General features: G+C 45.1%; 1 protein-coding gene across 5 annotated transcripts in view; it reads right to left on the reverse strand.

The window, feature by feature from the left end:
* LOC311227199 (polypeptide N-acetylgalactosaminyltransferase 15-like) overlaps window positions 1-27,305 on the reverse strand; it is a 102,119-nt gene that overhangs the window by 69,000 nt on the left and 5,814 nt on the right. The window lies entirely within an intron of this gene.

Here is a 27,305-nt window from a genome sequence, read left to right on the forward strand (position 1 = left end):
GCACCGCTATTGACACGAATAGACAAGCACTCAGGCCGCACCGAGAGAGCACAGAGCTCAACCACGCACTTAGCGGAGGTGATGGCCAGCAGGAATGCAGTCTTGCAGCTGTTCCAAAGACTCTCAAGAGGCTCAACCGGGGCGTCGGACAACCGGCCGAGGACCAGTTGGAGGTCCCAACTCGGAGACAGAGAACGTTCCACCGGCTTAAGGCGCCAAGCGCCAAGCAGGAAACGCTTCACAAGAGGGTGGCTGAACAACATAACGCCCTCAAAACCCCTCATGACAAGAGGATATAGCCGCGGCATATACTCTCACCGTCGAAGCCGACAGTCTATCCAAAAAAAGGACAGCGTCCAGGGGGCAGGACACCGGTTCCCAGCCCCCCACCTTACACCACTCTTGGAAAATACGCCACCTACAAATACCGCCCGCGCTCCAGCGGAAGACCAAGATCCTCTGCGGAGAGGGGAGCCCTGAGGAGGGAAAAATTCTTTTTAACTTCTCACCCCCTCAAAGGGAGACTAATCCAACCAAGATGTCTGTAAACAAGCGTTGACAGCATCCTAGCCCTCCCTGCGGTTATAGCTTGCGGCTAGGTCAAAGCTAATAACGTCAAAAACCTTGTGCGATTTTTCGCTGTCGGCTGGCCCTCATGGCCCCGCCACCAGACACCATTTTTGACAGAAAAAAACAGCAATTCGAACAAAGTTACTAATCGCTGCCAATTCTATACCGTGGCGGTATAGGCTTAACAGCCCACCAGCCACCCGCCGGGCCGACTCACCTCATGGCGTCGGCCGGGCGGGGCACTGTTTCAACATGCCAGAGGCAAAGGACTGATGCTACCTGCTTCATAACCACGGAGCACCAGTGGTGGTTGCAACCAGCAACCTCCACTGTGGTGTGCACCCATGAAGGGGTTAATGAATAAATGAACTAAAACACCACCAATACACTGTAGAATGGGCTAGCCCATACACACAACGTTAAGGGGATGCGGACCAGAGAAAACCAGTCCCGCATACCATTCATAATATTCACAAAAAGCACACCAGCCCTAGGCCTCAGCCCATTCACCCATGAAAAAGGTAAACAAGCCCCCCGTCAATACTCCCAACAGTAGACACCGATTGACCATCAGCATGAATGGTTAAGAGGAGGGAAGACCTTTTAGAAGGACAGCCCTCAGCGGGGAATCAAACCAGAAACAGTAACCCAGCATATAGCATAGCGTTAGCCGCGCGCTCCAGGATAACCGGGAAAACAACAACGTTTACCCAGATATCCTGCCCCTTGCGCCAATACACAACTCGGTTGTCTCCCAGGACAACTCGAGCAGCATCACCAACGCCAGCATTGTTATGCCTAGTGGCGCAGATCCTACCTGGATGCGAGTTAGCCCGATAGCGAAACATCGCGTGACGTCCCTCGATCTGCTGTCAAAAGACGAGGAAACCCCAGGACAGGCCCGACACGCCGTTGGAACATGCAGAGAAGATTCCAGGGGCTGGCAAATCTCCGGCGAAAACCAACATTGTTCAATTTCTCTCTGCATTTCATCACAGCTAGTTACATGGGATGCAAAGGCACGTCCATGATGGAAAACGAAAAAAGAGGAAGGGTGAGTATGACCACGCCTGGTGACTTATAGGAGGTCACTGGGGCGGGGCCTGGTCAAGTGCAAGGTGCTTTGTTTTCGTTCATGTAGTATGAGGTATATCTCAATATGGCGAAGAGCGAGACGCGATTGCCAGTACGAGTATATAACCCTGGGGCCATGTTGTTAAGTATTGTTGTGAATTTGGTTTTGAATCCAAGCCATGTTTCTTCAACTGACCAGTCCAGGCTCTCCAGTTCTAGGTTAAAGGCCTCTCTAGAGTAGGTTTTGAGGTCCCTAGATGTGACTGTTTTGTGACAGCCGGCCTTTTGTTTTAGCTTTTTGCAGGTACAGAATATCATATAATGATCATATAATGATCACTTAACCCCCATCGTACAGCACAAGTACAGTACAACATAGAAGTTGATTGGTTGATGATGTCTCAAGATACTCATTGTAGAGAATAAAGCATTGTTTGTGAAAGGTGAAAGGTCAGTATCATGGCAGCAGCCAGAATTGACCACTTGTATTAATGACTTGGTCAGCCGTTCAACTTCAAGTGCAACTTCCTGATGGTCATGGCCAGGTTAAACCACTAGGGGGCCCCCGGGGCAAGAAAGTGTTATGGGCCCCTCCTGTCCCCCTGGAGACAGACATAAGTAGGGGCTCCCTGGGAAGAAAAGTCTTCAAGAAACACCTCTGGAATACTAGTTTCTGGGGCCCTTTGATAAAGGAAAACAAAAGTGGGGCCCCTGTACTTCAAACAGTATGCTGGGGGCCCATTTAAATTGAAGTCATGCTTATATGGGCACATATGACCAGTGTTGTAGGACTCGAGTCCGAGTCATGGACTGATTTTCAGGACTCGTGACTCGACTTGGACTTGAGCACTGATGACTCGGACTTGGACTCGAGCATTGACTGCATTCGGAAGGTGCAGACAAGGACTCACTTGTTAATTGACAAATACAGTTATTTATGTATTCATTATTTAGTAACAGGCCCTAATCATTTGGCATAAGATATTGATGGCGAGTGCATTTGTTTGGCTATTGTGTCACAAAGTAAATAAAGTCCCTTTGAAATGGTGACCACTGTGTCATTTATGTTTAATGTAGACCTTTTTTATTTGTACAGTATGTCAGCTCTTTGACTGCCAGAGTGGAGTGGACTCAACCTCGATGACTCGGACTCGGACTAGGGCTCTTCTTTGGTGACTCAGACTTGGACTCGGACTCGAACACTGGTGTCTCGGACTCGAGATTTAGTGACTCGACTAGGGATGTTCGATATTGGCTTTTTTACCAATACCGATATACCGATATTGTCCAACTCTTAATTTCCGATACCGATATCAACCGATATCAACCGATACCGATATATGCAGGGTTTCCCCCCCCCCAAAAACGGAATCATTTCAGGTAATTAAAATTACATATCTCTTGTCGTGGAATTAGCACAACATTATGCATACTTTTGACAATAAATAAAATCAGAATTTGTTCTTACTTGCTTGCCTGGGTAAATAAAGGTTAAATAAATGTAAAAAAAATTAAAAAGATTTGAAAACCGATACCGATAATTTCCGATATCACATTTTAATGCCAATATCGGCCGATAATATCAGACATCCCTAGACTCGACTACAACATTGCATAATTTACAATTGAAATGAGTGAGACCTGGGGCCCCCGGGGTCATTTGCCCAATATGCCTGGTCGGTAATCCGGCCCTGCTGGTGGTAAACATCAGATATCTGCGATGTTATCGCCTGATGAGGACCGGCTGAACAGAACCCCGGTCAGAAGGAGGTTCTGCTGTGGAGCAAAGGAACAAGAGCGGGCCGGGCAGAACACAGCTGTGTTTGTTTCAACTGGCAGGACATCTGTCGTCGCTCCCACTCTGCCCTGTATACAAACTAATGATTGGCTTTGCACAGCCGCTTTGAAATGTTCCCAAATTGTTGACGAGGTCTCTTGATTGAGATCCAGGACCTTCATCAGACCAAACGGGAGACAGGCAACACACACACAAACACACGTTAGATTTATGTATTTGTATAAAGATTGTGTGAGATTTGTGTAAGTAATGTATTTTTAGCAGCCGTCATAGTTAGAGCCTTTCTAACATTTACACGCAGATAAATTCCGTGTACCATGAAAACAGACTTGTCTCTCAGAAACAAGGGTGTAACTGCAGCTATGGTTAACAGTTGGTTAATATAGTTATTTATGTTTACAATTTATATGCTTATTTTGTATAATAGTAATAATACACTCAATTGCTTTTCAATGTATTTCTTATTTGTTTTGTATAAGATATATATTAGTGGCGCACTGTTTTTTCTATTTTATTTGTGCAATTACCACATCTCACAAGAGTTGACACACCTGGTATCCGGTGACGTGTTTCCGCCTTCTCTCTCTGCGTTGGACCATGAACTTGAATGGTAATGGAATTACCTGGCGTTCTAATAAGTAAAGAACAATCCATCACGCCAACGAAACAAGACAATCTTCCAAGAAACTGACAGAAGACATACTACAGTAACGCATCGATGTTCTCATGTACTGGCACGCAGCCAATAAGGTATTGATTGATGGAGATAACAATTGTGGTATATGTATAGTGACGTTCCAACCATTGGTAATGGACTTGTGATAGTAATGGTATCTTTTGTATGCATTTGTACTCATACAGATTTTACGGTTTGGATGAAGGTTTGGATGAGGTTGGATCAAGCTTCTTCATTAAAATCAGTTCAAGAAATCAACTTGTGTTTTGCGTCGTGCCCGAGGATGTCACAAAGGGTGTCCATCTATATATATATATATATATATATATATATATATATATATATATATATATATATATATATATATATATATATATATATATATATATATATATATATATATATATATATATATAGTAGCTAAGGGGCTGCACAACCCTGACTGTATTGAGATATGTTAGATTAAACCACTACTAAAGAATATTAATAGCCAGACAGTACAGTTAGACAAAATGGCGGACACTCCATTGACTGTGCGGGGACAGGGATACAAGTTGAATAAGCATCATGTTTAATGTTAATAGCAAACATACATATTATTTATTACGGTTCTCCTTTAATACTAGAATGTCAGTGCAACAAAGTCAGCGGTAACGAATAGTTCCTAGACTACGGATACTCGACCGGTGGAGCTCTGAAGGGAGTGAGACGAAGCGAGGCGATACAGGGAAAAGCAAGATGGTAGCTGGAGACGGTTGGTTCTCTCTAGAGCTCCTGCTCCAGAGAAACTGTAGACTGGTCGGATAATCCTGTCGTCGCTGGGATAAGGGGTCTCGTACGGAACCGGTCCTTGTATTCCTAGCGCCCGATGGCAGGGTTAATAGCTATTAATCCAAAAGCCTGTTGGCATAGATGGTAGCTAGTTAGCTTCGTTTGTACGTGAAGCTAACCCGCAGACGGTCTCCAATGAGTAGTTATATCCAAACGGCGCTGGGTTTAACTATAAGTCTCTCCACGTTACTTCGCTTACACAAGTCACTATACTGTGCCAATAATGGCTCGACAATATTATAGTTGTATCTAAGTAGCCATTAGCTCTCTATAACGATACACCGCTATCGGTCTGTGTACAACTGCACCAGACGTCTTCACTCTCGCTCTGCTAGTTTTCCTGTTATGCTGCTGCTGCTGCTGCCCGTCGTCTACCCCACATACTCTATATATTAGTTCCATGTTGGACTCAGCCTGTTCACCTGTGCAGAATCAATGCGCTCGCTCTGGGCTTGTCCGGGCATGTCTGAACATGTCTAGAAAACATGTCTAGGGGGCGCGCGCCCTGGCGCCTACAGCGTCAAGAATGGGACACAATAAGGCGAACGAAGAATACTGTTAGGCAAACAGATGACGTAAAGATATATATCTTATATATATAAACAATATATAAGTTATACAAAATAATAAACGCAGTCTTTCAGTGTTAATCTGGACCTTCAGAACAGCCGCCCCCTAATTAGTCTGCACCTAATTAGTAAATAAAATGTGGGGCACAGATTAATATTAAGGATCAAGTCAACTTCTCCATAATGTGCTATGGGGAGTTGGAAATAATCTATAAGGTCAGTGGGTTATCGTCGTCGTCAGGGGGGTCAGGGAACGCAGGAAGTGGTGTCAACTTAGCTACTGGTCTGGTATAAGTCCGCCCTTGGACGATGACTTCTGCCGCTCTGACCTTCCCATCTGAACCATTAATTACTCTGCTCACACGGCCGGCTGGCCACGTAGCTCGGGGTAGTGACTGGTCTATTATCATCACGACGGTCCCCACGGTCAGGTTGTCCCTGTCTTTCACCCATTTCTGACGGGCTGGAAGGGAGGGTAAGTAGCGTAGGAGGAAGCGGGCCCAAGACTGTGTCTCCACATTCTCCGTCCGTTCCTCCCGTCCTGTCTGTACACCGTCTGAGAAAGGGCAGGGTCCGGCCGCCCCATCAAGAGGTAGTTTGGGGTGATGGGTTTGATGTCAGCTACGTCGCTTGGAACGTAGCCGAGGGGCTTGGAGTTCAGAACTCCCTCTTCTCGAGCCCTCAGGTAGGCCACTGATCCGTACGGCACTTCTGAGGCGTCGCTGAAGACGTGCAGGTCTGTCTGACACTTCTCCAGTCGCACGGTAGGGGGGAAGTAACTCTGCGAGATGGCCACCTCGCGGAGTAAGACAAGTTCATCCTCCCACTCTCTCCATGTGGTAGCTAGGTGCTCGGGTATGGGGTCTTCCCAGCCCTGCTCCTTGGCTCACAGTTCTCTCACCAGCATCTTCGCCCGGGTGGTGTAGGGGAGAATACACCTTATGGGGTCGTACTGGCTGGCGAGTGTTCGGTACACACTCCGCCGAGTGGTCAGTCTAGTCGTGGACGTCTCCTGATCCGTCCTCAGAGGTGTGTGTCGGTAGTGAAGCGAGTCCGTCTTGAAGCGCCAGACGAGGCCCAGGGTCATCTCTTGCGCTTCGCCTGGGGTGTGCGCCATCCAGGTCTTGCTGCTCGCGTCCTTGGTCTCTGGGGGGAGGTGCCGGAGAACTTGAGGGTCGCTACTGGCCCACTGTCGGAGGTTGAATCCATCTTTGGCTAATGAAGCCCGTAGCTTCATTAGGATGCTCTCTGCTTCTTCTGGCGTGGATACGCTCTGTAGGTAGTTGTGCGTCGCTCCCTTAGGCAGATGCAGAGTGGGCATCCCGAAGAGGGGGCCCTGGAGCGTCCACCCCAGTCGGGTCTTAACCGCGGCTGGGCATCCTCTGGGTCCGATGTGGACCGCCTCGGTTGTGACAATGAGGTCCGCGTGGTCGGAGCCAATGAGTAGGGTCGGTGTAGCTCCGCTGATGAGCGGTATGGGCAGTTGGCGTAGGTGGTCGTACTTTTCCCTCAGCTGTGGGATGGGGTAATCATAGCGTGACAAACCTATGTTGTAGCTCGTGAACGCCTTGCTGATGCTGTACCGCTTCTCAGGCTGGTCGATCGCTGCAATGGTGAACGAGACGTTTTCACCTTTGATTGTCTGTAAATCTTGATGAATGGTACGGAGTAGGCTTGGGCGGTATGACTTTTTTCATACCGTTATACCTTGATTGCCTAATACCGTGGTGCACGGTATATGACGGTATGATTTTCATTCATCAGTGGGGGGGGGGGGGGCAACCCAACCCGAGTTACCAAGTAAACAAATCATCGTCAGCTCTCAGAATGGTAGTCCCGCACCGGTAGAAGCCTGCACCGTTTTAGCATTAGCATCTAGCCATGGCAGACTATTTGATTCCTTAAGGGCTAGAAATTGCCTGGGTTTTGGTATGCTCCCGAAATGCTCCCGTTGTTTGGCTACTTCTATGTGCAGTGAAAACTACTCGAATGCTTTATAACCTAGTCATTGATCTAAGATTAATCTAAGATTAGCCGCAGAGCTAACGCTAGTTAATGTGAGCTAACGCTAGTTATTCAAGCTCAGTAGCTCACAGAGAGAGATAAACAGCTGACAGCGGATAGTACAGGACGGTACAAATACAATAAAAAGGCGGGTGGGGGCTGTTGTGTAAACCTTGTACTCTTTAGTTCACATATAATAAGAGACGGATTATTTGCTTGCTCCACCAGTGCACCACTCGACAACAACACACACCAACTCTCGTCACAACGCTTTACGGTATTTTCACAGCACTGTCGCAACATTACCGTAAAACGTGAACACCGTTGTGACCCACTCGCTCCACTAGAGCGGTCTCGCCCTCTGCTGGCGCATGTGTGCACTACACTCAAAACTCTGTTTCACTGTTATAGAAACTGAAGCGCATCTGTGATTTTGACGGTGACGGACGGTATTGAATCAATACCGTCGGTATCTCTAAATACCCCGGTATACCTTAATACCGCCCAAGCCTAGTACAGAGGGTCATGGTCTCCTCTGGGCCCTGCAGGTCCAACTGGGTCGCGGCGGAGGCGAGGAGGAGTGTCTTCTCCGACCCGTCGTCGAGGACGGCGTAGGTGTCGAGTACCTTGTCCCTGTGGCTGAGGAGTACTCGTACTACCTTGAGGAGCACTCTGGGGCTCCCACTATTCGCGGGGTCGATGTGGAGCACTTCTGTTCCCGAGTTGCTTTGTAGAGCTGATCTTCGCTTGTGGGCCTCGCGCAGTGCTTCGCAGTAAGCGGCGTCCTGCTTGTTAGCCTTAATCCACTGATTCATTTCGGCGGGGGTCAGTTTCTTGTATGCGTCGCACTGTGACAGCCAGTGTCCGCTGTGGCAGTAATTACATGTGATCTTCCATTCCTCTTTGGCGGGGGGGTTGTGACTCTTCTGTTGTGACACCGACTCGGCCTGGTACATCACTGTGATGGGCCTACTTTGGTCTTCTGGTGGGCGCTTGTTGCTCTCGTGCAGTGCTTCGAGGTGAGCGCCATCACACTTGCCACACTTCTTCTTAAGGCGGCATTCTGCTGCCATGTGGCCGCACGCGCAGCGGAAGCAGCGGCGGTTATCTTTAATCCACTGACTTACTTCGGCGGTGGTCAGTTTCTTGAATGCGTCACACTGTGACAGCCAGTGTTCGCTGTCGCAGTATTGACATGCGATCTTCCATTTCTCCTTGGCGGGGGGGTTGTGACTCGTCTGCCGTGACACCGACTCTGCCTGGTGCATCACTGTGATGGGCCTGCTTTGGTCTTTAAACCTCCTCGGTCCCTCTTTAATGTTCGAGCCACCCCATGCGAAGGTGTCAATTCTTAGGCTGCTAACCTCCCTGGCTAGGAAGTCAGCGAGATCCAGCAGTGACTGTTCTGGGCCATTCGGGTCACGGTAGTTTCGTTGCCGCCGAAAGCGTTCTTGGCGGAATGGGGGGAGCTTCTCCAATATGCGCTCCACATTGGAGTTGGCGTACAACTCGTACATCCCCTTCTCTCGTTGGGACCCGAGCATCCCTACTAGGGACTGTACCTTGACGGATAAGTCGTCCAGGGCTCGGTTGTCTCTAGCCGGGGGGAGACGTTCGATCTCACGTATCTCCTGAATGACATAATCCCACGTACGTCCGTAACGTGCGTCGAGGGCAACCAGGGCGTCAGAATAGGGAGTTTGTGAATTGGAGTATGCCAGCGCTATGTTGTGCGCTCTAGTTACCTTGAGGTGCTTAAGGAGAATGGCATACTTGTATGACTCGTCCTGTACTCCGGACATAATTGTCTCTAGGCACATACGCAGCTCGGTATACTGCACTCGGTCTTCTCTTGTGAAGTCTGGGAATGTGGGCGTCCCAATGTAGTGTGCCATGGATGGCTGCGACACTGACGCACATGGGGGGAGAGGCATCCGCGGCGAGTCTCCCTGTACGTTGGGTCGTTGGTTCGTGCTGGGCGGGAACCAGGGGCGGGGTTCCCAGGCACTATTCCTCTGTGCCGTCTGGTGCTCGAACTCCCCACTGGGACGTGTTGGGGGTTCATAACGCAGCGTGTCGGGACTGAGACCGGGGCTGCGCTGAGCCTCCTGGTCTGAGATGGGGTAGTGCGGGTGGGCTTTCTGTCCTCCCTCGTCCTCCGTCAGGCTTTGTAGTCGCTCGGCTAGCTGCTCTGCAACGTAAGCAGGTTCTTCCCGTAGGCGGGGTCCCGTGTAGCTTTGTCGGGGAGGGGAGGGTGCCCTCGACCCTTGTCGTGATGATCTCCGGGAGCTCCGGGTGGAAGAGTGGGGGGTCACCCTCTGGAGCGCTTGCTCCATCATTTGTGCTTGTAGGCGGTCTCGTTCTGCCTCGCGCTGCGCATTGGCGCAGTCTCGCTCCATGGTTTCTTGAGCCTGGAGGCGCCTCTCTTCCAGTCTGAGATGTATCGCGGCGTCAGCCTGGAGGCGACTCTCTTCCAGTCTGAGATGTTCGCGCTCACTCTCTCGTTGCGCCTGGAGGCGGTCACGCTCACCCTGGATGCGGTCACGCTCACTCTCTTGTTGCGCCTGGAGGCGGTCACGCTCACCCTGGAGGCGATCCCTTTCCGCCGAAGCGGTTATCGTGGCGATCAGGACTTGCGCTAGCCTCTGGTCGGCCTCGCTTGGGGATGACGCTGATGATGGTGATTTGGAGTTGGCAGGGCTTGGCGGTGACCTGGTCTTCTTACGCGCTCCGAGGTCCCTCTCGGAGGCGCTGTACTCTGTCTTCTCCCGCGCTCCGAGGTCCATCTCGGGGGCGCAGTACTCTTTACTTTCATGCGCTCCGGAGTCCATCTCGGGGGCGCGGTGTTCTATGGGTTAATGCACTCCGAGGTCCACCTCGGGGGCGCGGTGTTCTATGGGCATAGTCAAGTCATGTCCCGCTTGTCCCCCCCGTGAGCTAAGTCAGTTTCACTTAAACTAGCTTGGGTCTCTACATCTGGGGTTGACAGGTCGATAAGGTTGGGCATACTTGAGCTACCAATGTTATCCTTGCTTAGCGTCCTCGTGGATAAGCTAGGAGGTAAATCTACAGCGTAGCTCTCCAAGTGGGGAGGGGGCTGACGCTGGCGCCTAGAGCGCTCTAATGGGGGAGAGCCGATTGGAGAGTGTCCGCCGCTGGCCATATTATCACTAATATGATTATTATTACTGATACCCTCCGGCTCGAAGGACCAATTGTAGCTAAGGGGCTACACAACCCTGACTGTATTGAGATATGTTAGATTAAACCACTACTAAAGAATATTAATAGCCAGACAGTACAGTTAGACAAAATGGCGGACACTCCATTGACTGCGCGGGGACAGGGATACAAGTTGAATAAGCATCATGTTTTTTTTTTTTATCCACTTTTTCTCCCATTTTTCTATATTTTCTCCCATCCCAATTTCGTATCATCCAATTCAACCCTCCCCTGTCACGAACGCTGTTTCTTGCCTCCCACAAGCCGGCTGCAATGTGGACTAAGTCATACATAGCACAAGTCCCCTCCGGTACTTGAGGTAACAGCAGTCGCATCTTTTCACCTGCGCAGCTCGATCTCTCAGTGGCGAGGAGTAACGCGTGGGAGGCTCACGCTGCCCCCGACACTTCCTGATTCTACTGCGCAGGCGCACCAACCGACCTGTAGGAGTCGCTGTCCACAACGCCCGATCCCCACCCATCAGTTTCCCACCCCTTAATACGGCCAATGTGTATTAGTATGAACGACCAGCTAAACTGAAAGCAATGTGGAGCGCTGGGCTCGAACAGGCAAGCCCAGCGTCTCCGTCATTCGTGGCGAGCGCCTTGCCCACTACGCCACGTAGCCGCCGAATAAGGATCATGTTTAATGTTAATAGCAAACATACATATTATTTATTACGGTTCTCCTTTAATACTAGAATGTCAGTGCAACAAAGTCAGCGGTAACGAATAGTTCCTAGACTACGGATACTCGACCGGTGGAGCTCTGAAGGGAGTGAGACGAAGCGAGGCGATACAGGGAAAAGCAAGATGGTAGCTGGAGACGGTTGGTTCTCTCTAGAGCTCCTGCTCCAGAGAAACTGTAGACTGGTCGGATAATCCTGTCGTCGCTGGGATAAGGGGTCTCGTACGGAACCGGTCCTTGTATTCCTAGCGCCCGATGGCAGGGTTAATAGCTATTAATCCAAAAGCCCGTTGGCATAGATGGTAGCTAGTTAGCTTCGTTTGTACGTGAAGCTAACCCGCAGACGGTCTCCAATGAGTAGTTATATCCAAACGGCGCTGGGTTTAACTATAAGTCTCTCCACGTTACTTCGCTTACACAAGTCACTATACTGTGCCAATAATGGCTCAACAATATTATAGTTGTATCTAAGTAGCCATTAGCTCTCTATAACGATACACCGCTATCGGTCTGTGTACAACTGCACCAGACGTCTTCACTCTCGCTCTGCTAGTTTTCCTGTTATGCTGCTGCTGCCCGTCGTCTACCCCACATACTCTATATATTAGTTCCATGTTGGACTCAGCCTGTTCACCTGTACAGAATCAATGCGCTCGCTCTGGGCTTGTCCGGGCATGTCTGAACATGTCTAGAAAACATGTCTAGGGGGCGCGCGCCCTGGCGCCTACAGCGTCAAGAATGGGACACAATAAGGCGAACGAAGAATACTGTTAGGCAAACAGATGACGTAAAGATATATATCTTATATATATAAACAATATATAAGTTATACAAAATAATAAACGCAGACTTTCAGTGTTAATCTGGACCTTCAGAACATATATATATTAAGGCTGTCAAAGTTAACATGGTATTAACGCGTTAACGCCCGATTCTATTAACGCCACCATTTTTTTTAAACTCACGATTAACTTTTAAGAACATTTTATTTTTTTACTAGACTTCACTCAGGTGTATTATTGATGCTCTCATTGATACTATGTTTGTTTCTGAAGTGTGTGTGTGTGTGTATGTGTGTGTGTGTGTGTGTGTGTGTGTGTGTGTGTGTGTGTGTGTGTGTGTGTGTGTGTGTGTGAGAGGGGGGGGGTGATTACTCAGCCCTTGTGTGGGTGAATGTAACAAGTTCCTAACGTTTTCTTTCCCCTACTATTTCATGCACACTTTATTCATTGTTTTAAATTATTATTTTCTTTTAAGTTATTTTGTGCATCACTCTGTTTTGAATTTGATGCAAATTTGCAATGCATGACGGTCATCCTTTTGTTTTGTGTTAAATGGCTGCATAAAGCAAGCATTTGTTGACTCTCATGTTGATAAGAGTATTAAAACTTGGAACTTGAAAAAGATCAGTTTAAGGTAGATAAAAAAATTAAAAAGCTTTGCGATTAATCGCGAGTTAACTATGGACAATCATGCGATTAATCAGATTCAATATTTTAATCGATTGACAGCACTAATATATATATATATATATATATATATATATTAAGGCTGTCAAAGTTAACATACTAGTAACGCGTTATCGCCCGATTCTATTAACGCCACTATTTTCTTTAACTCACGATTAACTTTTAAAAATTATTATTATTATTATTTTTTTTTTACTAGACTTCACTCAGGTGTATTATTGATGCTCTCATTGAGAGGGGGGGGTGAGAGAGATGAGGAAGGGGCAAGAGAGAAAGAGAGCTGGGAGAGTGTGTGTGTGAGAGAGAGAGGGGGTGTGTGATTACTCAGCCCTTGTGTGGGTGAATGTAACAAGTTCCTAACGTTTTCTTTCCCCTATTATTTCATGCACACTATATTCATTGTTTTAAATTATTATTTTCTTTTAAGTTATTTTGTGCATCACCCCTTTTGTGTTAAATGGCTGCATAAAGGCAAGCAAGCATTTGTTGACTCTCATGTTGATAAGAGTATTAAAACTTGGAACTTGAAAAATAGTCTGACGTATACAGCGAACAGGTCTATTGCTGGATCTTGAGTCATATTTGATCGACAACGTTGAGTCTAAAAGTTAGATCTGAATTTCGTTCGACTGTACAGGCTCACATACTACTGCTAGATGTACGATAATTATCGTATTTGTACGATAAAAGCAGCTTGCTCGTTGTTACAGGCACAGCAACAGCCCATTGGGAACAGGACTGAAACAGAGACGTATAGAGGCTGCTAGAATGCTAAATCTGAGTGTTATTTTCAGCTAAATACTTCAAGGACATGTTATGGGGACCTCAAAGACCCCTAACTTGTTGAAAAGAACTAGAATATGTCCCCTTTAATATTTGTCTGAGAGTGCCAGCCAGGCGTGTGTGTGTGTGTGTGTGTGTGTTTTCAGGCTTAAGTGACTTGTGTTCCTTGGATCATAGCGACCACATACAGTACAACAACACCACACACTGTCCTCTGTCTTGGTTTGCAGCCAAACAACATGGACTTTGACAATGTATTAAATTAATTATTTACAGGAAGCCATGTGAGATGGGAGCAGCCAAGCGCTGGAAGAATTTTAGTTGTTGCTGGTAATGAGTCTGGTAGCCTAAACCAGGCGTGCATGTGTGTGTGTGCGTGTGTGTGTGTGTTCAACAGTCAACTTTCTAATTCATCACGGATACTGAATCAATACATCAATATACACTCTCTGTAGCTCTTTCCCTCATACACACACACTCACACACACACTGGGACCATAATTCCTACCGGGAATTTGACTCAGCCAGGCCGACAGAATATAATCATAACCGCGGAACGCATTTATAACGGATGCTGAGGGGGGGAATTAAACGAAAAGAGAGGGGGGGGGGGGGGGGGGGGGGGGGCAAATTAACGAGCAGAAATGACTCGACGGTTAAGTTTGCTGAACAACTCACAGTTTAGCAGGGCAGCACAGACCACAGATCAGATCACCATGGTAACAGACGAAGAAAGTGCCAACACAGCCAATAATCCCAATGCCTGATGCTGCACGGCGGCAGTTTTAAACGACAACATTATATATTGTCCCTACCTTAGATGCGCCGCGCCTGCTGCATGCATCCCACAACTTCATCTCCAAATGTGGCCTTTCTCTCCGGGTTGGCGCTGATGAAGGTCTTTATTAGGGCATCAATGTCGATGCGGTGGCGGTCACATAATCTTCTTTTGTTGAGGCTTCCCAAAAAAGACTGACATTTATTTTTGCCTAATTTGGAGAGGTGGTCAGCTTTGTGTGAAATGTCTCTCTCTAGCTTAAGTTGTAGCTACAGAGCCGCCGTGTGTTACGACAACAAAGAACACGTTAAAACCAACAGATACAGGTGATTAGTTCCTCCCTGACGTAGTGACCTTACAATGTTTACAAAGTTTCTTACATGTAAAAACGACATATTGGAATAATCGAGAACATCTAAAGCATTCTTTGATATAGGGAACATTCTGGAATAACAGCAATACGTGGCCAGACATACTATCCTTACATCCATCTCGAAAGTCATGGAAAAAATAGTATACGAACAGATCGAAAAGTACCTCGCGGAAAAAAATCTAATCTACGAATTCCAATCTGGCTTCAGAACATCCCACTCCACTGACACATGCCTTCTCTACTTGAACGACCACATCAAACAAGAGGTGGACGCGGGCAAATACTGCGGCATGGTCATGCTGGACCTACAAAAGGCCTTCGACACTGTCAATCACACCATTCTGATTGACAAGCTAAAAGCAATTGGTTTTGATAGTTTATCAGTGAGCTGGATACAATCCTACCTGGAGGGGAGGGAACAGATGGTGGAAGTAAACGGTACCCTATCCCCCCCCCCTCACAGTGAGCTGTGGTGTTCCACAAGGAAGCATACTAGGACCGCTACTATTCCTAATTTATGCAAATGACATGTCGTCAGCTTGTGACTGCAACTTGTTCCTGTTTGCGGACGACTCAGCCCTGCTGGTCTCTGACAAGAACAAGTTACAGGTTGAAAAAGCCCTCAGCTCGGAACTAGGCAAAATCTGCATATGGCTCGCCGACAACAAACTATCATTACACATGGGCAAAACAGAGTCCATTCTCTTCGGTTCAAATAACAAACTCAGCAAGACCGACGGCTTCTCGGTTACAGTGGGTGACAATATTATCACAAGGAAAGATGAAATTACCTACCTGGGTTCCATCCTAGAGGCTAATCTTTCCTGTGACAAAATGGCATCCAATGTAATAAAAAAAGTCAACCAACGAACGCGATTCTTGTACCGGATCTCCTCTCTGGTAAACAAGAATACCCTGAAGACTCTAGCAGGAGCACTCATTCAAGGGTACTACGACTATGCTTGCACCTCATGGTACCAAAGCACCTCAAAGGCACTAAAAAACAAATTACAAACATCTCAAAACAAGCTAGTCAGACTACTACTTGACCTGACTCCTAGAACCCACCTCACCCCTGCCCACTTTGACAACCTAGGATGGCTTAGAGTAGACGACAGAGTACAGCAACTTGCAATGGGCCTGGTCTACAAGATACACTACGCGACCAAGGTACCCATGTACATGTCAAAATACTTCCCAAAGGTCAGTGAATACCACGATCACAACACCAGAGGGAGCTCCACAAATCATGTAAAACCCAGATTCGGCTCAAACAAGGGACTAAACACGTTTCGCAATTATGCCACATCAATGTGGAACGCCCTACCCAAAGCTGTAAAGGAATGTGAATCACTACCCACCTTCAAAAACAATCTCAAAAAACACCTACGTGAGACTGCAATTCGAAACTGGCCCCTACAAATGTCCTAACCTAGTTGTACAGTAAATGACCAAGTAAGGCTTTGTCAATATTCCAATGTACAGTGTAAAATGTGTGTGTGTCCCCTTCCCAACCCCCCCCCCCCCCCCCCCCACCTCCAATGTACAGCCCTCACCCAACCCACCCAACCCCACCCCACCCAACCAACCTCCTCCAATGTACAGTTTCTATGCCAAATGTATATACACTCCTTTTCTGGACACTTTTGTATCACAAACAGTACTGTATTTGCAAATCTGATATGTCATAAATGTATAGATGTAGCAGTACTGTCTATCTGTATGTCATGTATGTCATATATGTTATGATGAATTGAAAATGGGGGACCCTGATGTAAACAAGACGAAAGTCTTTCTCTGGTCTGCATCCCCTTAACAATTGTATGTATTGAGCTGTACTGTACTGTACCCATTCTGCAATCTGTTAATAAACTTTTCAATCAATCAATCAATCAACCAGAAGCCCTTCGGGGAATAACCAACAGCATCTAGCTGCAGAACCACATCACAGCAGCGGCCGGCTGGAATAATATTCTTCACAACGGATCATCGCCCACCCCTGGCCAGGGGAAATGCTGCTTATACGTATTTAAAAACTGCTTTTTATTAATTGGAAATATTTCCACTACTTCTCCAATTTATACTTTAGATGTTTAAGCATAGCAAAGCTCTTTTAAGATCTAAGTTAATGTTCTCTTCCTTTTACTTGTATTTTTTCTTCTGTTTTCTCTGATTTATTGAGGTTCTCTTTTCAGTTCAATACCTCCATATTATTCATGGGTTATTATAAATTACACAAGTTCATATAAAATGTAAGTGATTAGGGCATGATAATTGAAGCTTATTTTTGGTCTTTATATTTAGTTTTATCTTATTTTAATTTTTATTTAACGGGAAAGTGGCCAAGCCACAGTCGACATTCTACTTATGGTAGAATTTAGAGTGTTAGATCCTATGGTATAATGTTAAGGATAATTGGATCATTCTGGGATATCCGGTGGTGTAAGGGAGGGAGTCATACGCAAAGGTTGTGTTCATGGAACACAATCCTGTACGACTCTCGGTGGGAGGGGAGGGAAGGGGATTTTTATTTGTATATATGTATGTTTTTAAGCTCGGCTCTCAACGGGACCTCACTAGTTGGATGTATATCTATTATTGCCTCGCACTCCAGAAGCATTACCAAAAACTACACTACAACATGTATAGATTATGGCTAGTTTGAATATAATGATCTGGAACACCGGGGGAATAAATAACCAACTCAAACGCAAAAGCGTGCTCACACTGATGAAAGAAGAACAGGTGGACATTGCTCTGCTAAGCGAAACGCACATTCTAGAGAAAGACATAGATAAATTAGCGGACAACACATATCATAATATTAGTCACTCTTCTATTGGTACGAGAACTCGGGGTGTAGCCATAGTCGTTAAACGTAAGTTGAATATTGAATTAAAGGGAGTATGGTCTGATGTAGAAGGTCGGATAACTATAGCTAAGATTGTACACAAGAACAGGAAAATAGCGTTGGTAGCGGTATACGCCCTAAATTTGTACGAAGAGGATTTCTTCACTACACTAACCAATGCAATGTTAGACATTCCCGATTACTCATTTATAATAGGTGCGGATTTTAATGCCATTTGGAACCCAAGGATGGACAAATCTTACCTCGCCTTTTCCAGCGAACAAAAGAATTCATCTAAGGCATTAAAGGATTGGTCGAAGATTACAGGTGTAAATGACTTATGGCGATTACTTAATCCTACGACCCGAAAGTACTCTTGTCGATCTGCGAGACATAACACATTATCCAGAATAGATTATGTCTTTGCATCACAGAGACTATTTGATAATTATGAAGTGGAAATTATACCCAACGCACTATCAGATCACTGTTATTTACTCCTTAAAGGAACATTTGGTATACTATCCTCCCGAGCCCCAAGATGGCGATTTAACTCTATGCTGCTTAATAACAAGGAATTCATTACACAACTCAAAGAAGCTCTTATAGTATTCCAACGGGAGAATGCAAACTCGGTGCAAGACCCCAGAATAATATGGATGTCGGTAAAGGGAATGATCAAAGATTTCACTGATAGCTTTTCCTCCAAAATGCGCAAGAATCAATACACAAAACTGGCTGAGCTGGAAACGCTTTACTCAACGTTATTTAATTCTCTAAAATACAACAACTCAACTCGACTAGAGAATCAAGTTAACGTACTAAAAATAGAGATCAATGCCATATACAGACAACAATCGGAAATACAAATACGCAGCACAAGACAACAGCAGTACTCCCAAGGTTCTAAACCTAGTCACCTATTAGCCATGCGATTAAGAATTAATGCAAAATTTGCAGATATAACTACCATTAGAGCACAACAAGTACTTGAAACAGACCCTGTAAAAATAAACGATACATTTAAAGAATTCTACTCCGACTTATATAAATCAGAAACGACCTTCGATCAAAACAAAATGGACACATATCTTAATCAAATTATTCTCCCTAAACTTTCAGAGGATGACGCTAAACAGTTAGAAACACCGATCACACTAGAGGAACTCAAGAAGGCCATATCTGAAATGCAAAGTGGTAAGGCTCCTGGAAGAGACGGTATCCCATCAGAAATTTACCTTTCTTGTTGGGACATAATTGGCCCCTTATTACTAAATATGATCTTATACTCAGTCAAGGAGGGGAACTTCCATAAGAATGACAATATTGCACTCATAACAGTCCTCCTTAAAAAAGACAAAGACCCCAACGAGTGCGGTAGTTATAGACCTTTAAGCCTCCTCGGAACCGATATCAAACTGTACTCTAAGGTATTAGCCATCAGATTACAAAAGCATAGTTCACCCGGACCAAACTGGCTTCATAAGAGGCCGCCTGATCACTGATAACATAAGACGAATACTGCACGTACTAGATGCCGACAAGGATGACGCCATACCTAAGGCGATGCTGTCCCTGGATGCTATGAAAGCCTTTGACAGGCTGGAATGGTCGTATCTATGGGCAGTATTAGAAAGGATGGGGTTAGGAAAAGGATTCATTGATATGATTAAAGTATTATACAAAGACCCATCGGCCATGATTACAACAGGTACAATCATCTCCAAAATATTTCCGGTATCACGCTCAGCCAGACAGGGTTGCCCTCTTAGTCCCGGACTATTCGATCTATCATTAGAGCCTTTAGCACAATATATAAGACAATCCCAATCCATAGAACCAATCGTAATCAAGGGCACACAACATAAAATTAGTTTATATGCGGACGACGTAATATTGTTCATGCAAAACCCCAACACCACATTGCCTCATCTGCTCAAGTTGATTGAGAACTTTGGTGATTTATCGGGATTTAAGATAAATTGGCCGAAGTCGGCTTTCCTTCCACTTAACACCCCTGCAAAAAAAGATATAACCCTCCCAGGAGAGATACATATGGTAAAACATTTTAGATGCTTGGGAGTGGAAATATTCCCCACCATAAGACAAACGGTGAAGCACAATTACACTTATTCAATAACAATGCACTCTTAATTGAAAAACGACGTATAAGATTCCCTATATGGGAAGAGCAAGGCATACACTCATTAGGGGATGTTTTTAACAAACAGGGTTTTTGTAGTTATGGAGAAATATGCAACAAATTTAATCTCACCAAGTCCACATGGCTTTTTTACATACAGTTACGGCTATGTTTGAAGTCTCACGGTGTTCCATTAGACATACCAATTGAACACCACAGATACCACAAATTCTTCTATGAAAGAGAGACATCGAGAGGTTTTGTTTCAGATTTTTATCATCAATTACTAACGTCCTCGTATGAAACCCTCCAACTAGACTCTGCCTGGAGGAGGGATATACCAGACCTGGAAAGTGACTTTGATTGGCAAGGAGCCTGGGCAAATGTCCGACTTACATCAAGGAACCCAGACCATCAACAAATCAATCTTAACTATATTCACAGGACATACTTGACTCCTATAAGATTGAGCAGAATGGGTCTTAAACAAGACTCCAAATGCTCCCAATGTACAAATGGGGACGAAGGGACATTTATGCACATGTATTGGGACTGCCCACCAGTTAAGACATTCTGGAAGGATGTGACCCAACAATTATCAAAACTCGTATCTTGGAATATACCTGGGCCCCGTTCCCCGTACCTGGATAACTGAGTTAGCCGGATAACTTTCGGTTAAGTCTGACTTAAGCCGGACTTTCCGGCTCCCCGTACCTGGATTGTCCAAATCACCATGACAACAGATCCAAAAGTTTGAGCCTGGTCGAAAGCAGGGTTTAAGTTCAAGTTAGCCGGATGAAGCACAGCCACGCCCCCGCAAAGAAAGTGACAGCGCGTTTCCTGAAATTATTCCCACAGTCTAGGATCTGCGTTATACCATTCTGAATTACGTTTTTGTGCTCCATTCTTCCAGAGGGGTCTTTTGAAATGTAAAATAGACCCAAAATGCTGATACTAAATTCACTTTGTCCTAAATAATGCACGTTATATACCGTGGCGCTCGCTCGGTGCGATGTACACATTATGTGGTTATTCTAAACACGGGTCTCTCGTTCATTAATGTATAAACAATGTATTTAACCCATCTGGCACAGTGGCGCAGCGGTAGTGCTGAATCCTGGCAACCCGGCGACCGGGGTTCGAAACCCCGTGTTTCCAATATATTTTTTTGGAATATAATATTAATGATTATACGCAAAGGTAGCATAGTTTTAAGTTAAAATATTATAAATCTACATGCATTGAGGATGTCATTCTTTATATAGCTCTCAACGTGCACCAAATTGAATTATTCCTACATTGCAATTTGCAAAAAGAAGGACACGACCAGGTTTCGAACCCCGGTCGTCTGCGTGAAAGTCAAAAGAAGAACCCGTTACACCACAGGGGAGATAAGTAAAAGAACGACCATACATCAATCAATGGGCAAGAGAGCCGTATCGTTATTCTGTATAACAGTTTACCTAATGATTTTCGCTAGCAAGATCACATTTGATTATTCAATCCAGCAGGCAAGTTTAAAGAAATATAATCTGATTGATTGAGGTAATGAGGGACTTAAAATTAGCCTATAGATAACGCATTTAACTTGTCGGCGAGGCGATTGAGCCGTACTGCAATATGTTACTAAAGTTTTAAATCAATTAATCAATCAATGCCGCTAGAGAATCAGGATCTCTGCTCTCGACACTTGCTGCCTTCTCGGCTGAGGCGGGCACGCGCACTTATCCTGGGTCTCAAGTCTGGCTTGAGTTAACGAGACTGAATCCACCTTCGAGGAACAGGAAAATCCCGGCTTCAAACATCGGGTTAACTGAATCTGGATAATGACATCTTGATCGACTTAGTTGAACCAGGTACGGGGAACGGGGCCCTGTACACCCCTCGGTATTACTATTGAATGATGTTTTTGAGTTTGCAGTAAATCCACAGCTAAAGAGATTGGTTTTATCGGGTATCACAGTAGCTAAAAAGCTGATCGCATCACGCTGGTTTCAACCGGAAAAAATTTGCCGGAAAGAAATATCTACAGCAAGAATTCTGGGTCTCAATGAATCCAAAATGTGGTTAGAAGTGGTGGAGAGAATAAAAGCTAGCTTATAATGGTAGTGTCTGGTTAGGTGCGAGGGATAATGGAGGTACTATCCAAGGTGGGGTCCGGGAGGGGGGGGTTCGAGCTGGAGCATATGTGTGTAGGTTTTTAGATAACAGGTATTAGGGGTATATCCTATATAAGACAATTAACTAAAATATGATTTCATTGGATGTGCACTGACAACTAATGCTTGTATATCTTATCGTGTGTTGTCATGTTTGTTTATGTGTTTGTTTAAAAAATTATAAAAAAATTATAAAAAAATAAAAATAAAAAAAAGTTTCTTACATGTTGCTGTTTTATTTTGAATGTTTATCTTTTTATTTGTTTCCATTAGTGTCTCAATTGAAATAAACAAATTAATGAATTAAATTAATTTGTTTTTGGATAACTTTATTTATTCTTGGGTAGGAATGCTAATATGACGTTACATGTTACCTATTTGTTCACTATAATAGAATTCAACTATTCTACTACTACATAACTACTACATAACTGCAAGTATAACAGGGAAAAGTTTAAACAAAAACAAAACATGCAACTGTAGAAAAGCTTCAAATCACAGCAAACTTTATTTAAAGAAGAGTGCTTCATATGTGTGTGAACTCTGTGGAAAGGTGATGGGCAAATCATTTACTCTCTTTTAAAACTCTTGAACTAAAAAAACAAACATCTGGAATTTACTATTCAATGAACAGAAATAAGAAAAAAGTAAAATTGTAATTAGTTTAATTACAGCAACCAACACTGTCTATAGCTAATTTCACTGTTCATAACAACTGCAGGGGGTGCATTTGTATATAACTCGCCATTTTATACAGTCAACAGCTGCAAAAAGAATTCTGATTGTATACAAGTCAATAGGAAAATGACCCAACTTCTCGATTTCTTAATCTTTATGCTTTCTTTCTTTATGAGTTTATGCCTGGTCTCAATCGCTAGTTCCAAGTCTTCTTCAAGTCATAGTAGATGATAAAATAACTTTTAGCAGCATCTCTGACTAGTGCCTTTTTGTGTGTCTTTCCCTCTCTGCACCACCCTTTCTCTTCATGTTGGAAAGCAGTGCTCCACGGAGGATTATCTAGCTACAAACATCAATCTGACATGCCCGCGCAGGCGCGCTGCGCTGCCTCGCGCTGGGTGACAAAAGTTAACTCATTCCTGCCTGCGGAACGAACGTATATTAGAGAGCACATCTCCGCGCAACTAGAAACACTTATACTGACCGTGGCCTGCTTCGGATTTCAGTGGCCTGACTGTGGGCAACAAAATAATATAATAATTAGTGATGCACCGATGTGAAAATTGTGGCCGATACAGATAACCGATATTAATATTGCTGTTCTGGCCGATACCGATATTTACCGATGTCGATATCTCTGTATAGAAAACACTTTTTTATGATAATCAAATAAAGAGCTATTTTCCAAAACGCATAATTTTTTAACTTTTGTAACTTATTTTCAGAAATGACTGATATTTTGAAACTATTTAAGGCCAAAACATGTATATAACAAAAAAAAAAAAAATGTAATATCGGCCCTATCTTGATATCGGACCGATACCGATGTGTAAAAAAACGGCCATATCGGCCGATATTATATCGGCGGCCGATATATCGTGCATCACTATATAATATACAAATAAATAAAATTAAAAACATTGCCAGTCTGACAGGGCCAGGCCATGCCAGTCTGCCAGGCCGCTCCCGATGGTCAGTCCGCTAGCGCGTGCGCGCACACACACACACACACACACACACACACACACACACACACACACACACACACACACACACACACACACACAAACACACAAATGTTTGTAAAAAGAAATACGTTTGTTATTATTTGTAATGAAGTCTCCAATAGTTCAAGTTTCTTTATTAGTTGTCATACAGAAGTACAGAATACTTTTAATACTACAATTAATACCAACCAAACAACCAACAGAGTGAGCTATAGAGCTGTTGGTCGCAGCTTAAACAAGCATGTTCGGGCGGCCGGGTAGCGCAACGGACTAAGCGTCTGTCTACCAGCACAGAGACAGTGGGATCGAATCCAGCTGTGGTGCTTCCGGCTTGGCCGACCGTCCATACTAACACAATTGGCTGTGTTAGCGGGTGGGAACGCCGGCGAGAGCGGGTCCTGGACGCGTCTATTCGAAAGGCAACCAGTTTATGCTTCCGCGTTCGCGTTTTGCGCTCTGATTGGCCACTGCTGTTTCTGGTCGCACCAATCGTGTGACGGCAAGTTCTTTCGCCGGTTAAGCTTAGGCACTCTTTCGAAGTTGGTTAAGGTTAGAGTTTGTCTTAGAGCAGGGCGATAGAACGCCAGCCCTGATTCCAAACTCTAACCTTAACCAACTTCGAAAGAGTCGGCTAAGCTTAACCAATGATAAACGAGGCGTTAGGTAGTTTGCTGCTGGTCGAGGCGGAAATGGGCGCGTCACGCGATTGGGCGCACATGTCACATGACCAGAAACGTCAGTGGCCAATCAGATTCGCAAAACGCATAAACCGGTTGCCTTTCGAATAGACGCGTCCTGGACGTTGTAAACAGCGACTCCTACAGTTCGGTCGGGGCGCCTGTACGGCAAGGGAAGGATCTGGGAGAGGTAGTGTGACCTTCCACACGTTACACTCTCCCAGTGAGAGTCCGCGCTGCCAGGTGAAAAGAAGCGGTGGGCTGACTACACATGTGTCGGAGGAAGCATGTGATAGTCTCCGCCCTCCCAGATTGACGGTAGGGGGTAGAGTGCGCAACGACCAGGAAGGGGAGTGGGAATTGGCATAACGACTAACATTGGGATGGGAGAAAAACGGAAAAAGAAGGGGGAAAAAGATAATAAAAAAAAAACAAAAAAAGCATGTTCATGTAGTTGTTATTATTAGTTGTAAGAGGATATTTTTACACTGGAACTCTCCAATGAGACCAGTGACGCCTCCCACAAATGTCTAAGACTTAACCCTTTCACTGCCACACTACAGAAGGTTAACCCTTACTATCACACTACCGACGGCTACTGAAACGGTTAACCTGCTGTTGTGTGGCAGTGAAAGGGTTAACCTGCTGCTGTTTGGCAGTGAAAGGGTTAATGGTTAAACAGGTTATGTAAGGTGGCATGGCTACATTATAGAGGGTGGGGCTAACCTACACCAATGCAAAACTATACTCTACTGGGTCCAATGACACCTCCTGTGATTCTCTATAAGAAACGGTTCATGAGTTATTAAAGGGTGTGTGGCTAAAGTATAGGGGGCAGGCGTGGTCAACCTACTACACCAATGAAAAAAGGAACTCTATTGAGTTTTTGTGTGTGTGTGTGCGTGTGTGCGTGTGTGTGTATGTGTGTGCGTGTGTGCGTGTGCGTGTGCGTGTGCGTGTGTGCGTGTGCGTGTGCGTGTGTGTGTGTGTGGGGTTACACATTTAAGTCAGAGAGAGTGAATTTACGAATTTGCCCATGGGTCTGTCTGTTTACACAGCAGTGTTGTACTCAAGTCACTAAATCTTGAGTCCGAGTCGAGTCTCGAGTCCCCAGTGTTCGAGTCCGAGTCCAAGTCTGAGTCACCAAAAAAGAGCCTGAGTCGAGTCCGAGTCGGGTCCCCATTACCCTAGTCCGAGTCCAAGTCCCAGTCATCAAGGTTGAGTCCACTCCACTCTGGCAGTCAAAGAGCTGACATACAATTTAAAAAAGGTCTACATTAAAGATAAATGACACAGCGGTCACCGTTTCAAAGGGAGTTTATTTACTTTGTGACACAATAGCCAAACAAAATGCACGAGCCATCAACATCTTATGCCAAATGATTAGGGCCTATTACAAAAAACAAATATATATATATAACTGTATTTATCAATTAACAAGTCTGAGTCCTTGTCTGCACCTTCCGAGTCCGAATGCAGTCAATGCTCGAGTCAAAGTCCAAGTCCGAGTCTTGGTGCTCAAGTCCAAGTCGAGTCACAAGTCGTGAAAATCAGTCCAGGACTCGAGTACTACAACATTGTTACACAGTAGCATGGAGGTGAACAGGGACAAGTGTCTGGTAACGTGTAACACGGTGTAATGGTGAGACAGGATGGAATGGAAGGGTTACAGGTGGAAGTCAGAGAGAGAGAGAGAGAGAGAGAGAGAGAGAGAGAGAGAGAGAGAGTAAACATGTGGCACAAGGAGAGAGTGAGAGAGAGACAGACACAGACAGACAGACAGAGAGACATATTTATCTATTTATTAAAGGGATTTGCACTACATCCATACCTCATTTGCATTTTGCAACTTGCCTTTAAAAAAAAGGTTTTTGTACCTCATTGTCTGCATTTTGTACCTCATTGTACTTAGGTTGTACTTTAGTTTGTATATTGTATATTGTATAGTGTTATTGCTATTTTACTTACTTTTTTACTGTATGAAGCACATTCTCAGGGGCTCATACAGAACCAAGCATTTCACTGTAATGTACATGTACTCCATACGTGACAAATAAAAGCAAACTTGAAACTTTAACTTGAGAGAGAGGGATGGAGGAAAAGAGAAAACGACATATGAGCGAGAGAGAGAGAGAGAGAAAAGGCACAGCTATAGAAGAAAAGAAAATAGGAAAAGAGTTAGAGAAAGATAGAAAGACAGAGAGGAGGAGAGAGAGAGAAAGGGGAGAGTAGTGTGGAGGGCTGTCCGGACTTCAGGCCAATTACCTGGTCTGATTAGAGCCGCTCTGCAGGAGAGCAGCACCAGAGCAAATCACGAGAGCATCACACCCTCCACCACACTAATGAACTGAGACATAGTGTAGCTATGACCTCTCTCTCCATGTCTCTCTCTCTGTCTCTCTGTTTCCGTCTCTCTCTCTGTGTCTCTAGTTTCTGTCTCTCTCTCTCTCTCTCTCTCTCTCTGTCTCTATGTTTCTGTCTCTTTCTCTGTCTCTATATTTCTGTCTCTCTCCATGTCTCTCTGTTTCCGTCTCTCTCTCTCTGTCTCTATGTTTCTGTCTCTTTCTCTGTCTCTATGTTTCTGTCTCTCTCCATGTCTCTCTCTGTCTCTCTGTTGAGGGGGGGGGGGTGGGACAGAAACAGACAGACAGACAGACAGACAGACAGACAGACAGACAGACAGACAGACAGACAGACAGACAGACAGACAGACAGACAGACAGACAGACAGACAGACAGACAGACAGACAGACAGACAGACAGACAGACAGACAGACAGACAGACAGACAGACAGACAGACAGACAGACAGACAGACAGACAGACAGACAGACAGACAGACAGACAGACAGACAGACAGACAGACAGACAGACAGACAGACAGACAGACAGACAGACAGACAGACAGACAGACAGACAGACAGACAGACAGACAGACAGACAGACAGACAGACAGA

This window comes from Notolepis coatsorum (assembly GCF_963971535.1).
Source record: "Notolepis coatsorum genome assembly, chromosome: 4".
NCBI classification, from domain to species: Eukaryota; Metazoa; Chordata; class Actinopteri; order Aulopiformes; family Paralepididae; genus Notolepis; species Notolepis coatsorum.